Source organism: Seriola aureovittata, chromosome 13 (assembly GCF_021018895.1).
Source record: "Seriola aureovittata isolate HTS-2021-v1 ecotype China chromosome 13, ASM2101889v1, whole genome shotgun sequence".
Classification (NCBI taxonomy): Eukaryota; Metazoa; Chordata; class Actinopteri; order Carangiformes; family Carangidae; genus Seriola; species Seriola aureovittata.
Genome location: NC_079376.1, coordinates 9,088,613 through 9,090,000, shown reverse-complemented (window position 1 = coordinate 9,090,000; position 1,388 = coordinate 9,088,613).

Below are 1,388 nucleotides of genomic sequence, written 5' to 3'. Positions count from 1 at the left end.
TAAATATTTCTGTCTTCATTTGACTTATACTGCCCGATCCTTTTCTTTGACTTTTGGATAGAGTGGCTTGTTGACTATCTCATTTACCTTTTATCTCTGTCAGAGCTTTTGACAATGTGAGGTTTTCTGCATTTTAAAGAAAATGTGCCTTTTCATCTGAATTACCTTGACAACTCTTTAGAAGTTTCCTCAACATATTTCATCCTCCAGTCTGCATTTTTCACAGCAGTAAAAGAACAGGTGTAAATAATAAAATAAAAAATGGCTGAATTCCATTTGGCTGCTTCAGTTTCAGGTCCTGGTATTGTGCATATTGGCTCACTGTCATGTCTTACCAGGAAACTTGAATAGAACTGAGCCTGTTAATGTTATTAGTAAGAATTATTCTTGATCTAACTTTGTGCTTCTTTGTTTGGATGATCTATGTGTATAAATGGAACTGTTGTAATTCTTGTTTACATATTTGATGACGGTCCTTTAGACTGAAAGGACAGGCTGAATAAATATGAAATAAATCATCAGTAAGTGGGTGTTTTGACTCAACCTTAGTCAGTGTCTATTTAACAATAGTGACTGGTATTTTGACAACAATAGGACTGCAAACCAAACAACAATGTCACATCCTGGTTTGTGCAAAGAAAGAGTAACCAGTTCTCTAGAATAAACCACAGGGTCACATTTGCAGTGAAATGTTTCAGTAAAGGAGGTTAACGTCTCTAAAGCCAATTTCCACTTTGAAGACATGTTTTTTTCTTCATTTTTTCTCTTTGATTAGACGAATGTAAGTTCAATTTAAAAAAATATATATATACTGACTTATAAGTTAGCCACCCTACCACCAGGCTGAACAGAGCCATGTTTCCATGGTAACAGCCAGTGACACCTGCTGACCAGTGGCACAAGTGACAAAAAAAAAAGGAGAAGGTTGTGTGAGTAATGAGAAAGGTAAGACTTTTTAGAGACTGTCCTGAGTCTGACTGACCAGTCAGCAGAAGCAAATAACACAAGGTCTGCACAGCGCTGAGATTTTCTGCTCGTGAAAAAACCTTTTCTCCTGGACCGAAGGGAGCTGAGCAGCTTGATGCTTATCCTCAGTCAGCCATGTTTTTTTAGTTTAAAAAAAAAACAACAAAAAAAAAAACATGAATTAATTTATCCAGAATTCATGGTAAATTATTCGTACAAAAGTCACAAATACAACTTAAAGGTAAATGCTAAAAAGCAGCACAAGCAGACAATCATCATTATGTTACAATGCAGGAGGCCTACACATGCATCTAAAGGTTTGCTGACAGTAGCTAATGTTAGCCACCACAAAGCTACTGGTCATACCAGACCAAGTGAGGCTGTAGCAGCAAAACACCTGAGTGTACTGACCTGAGCGGGAA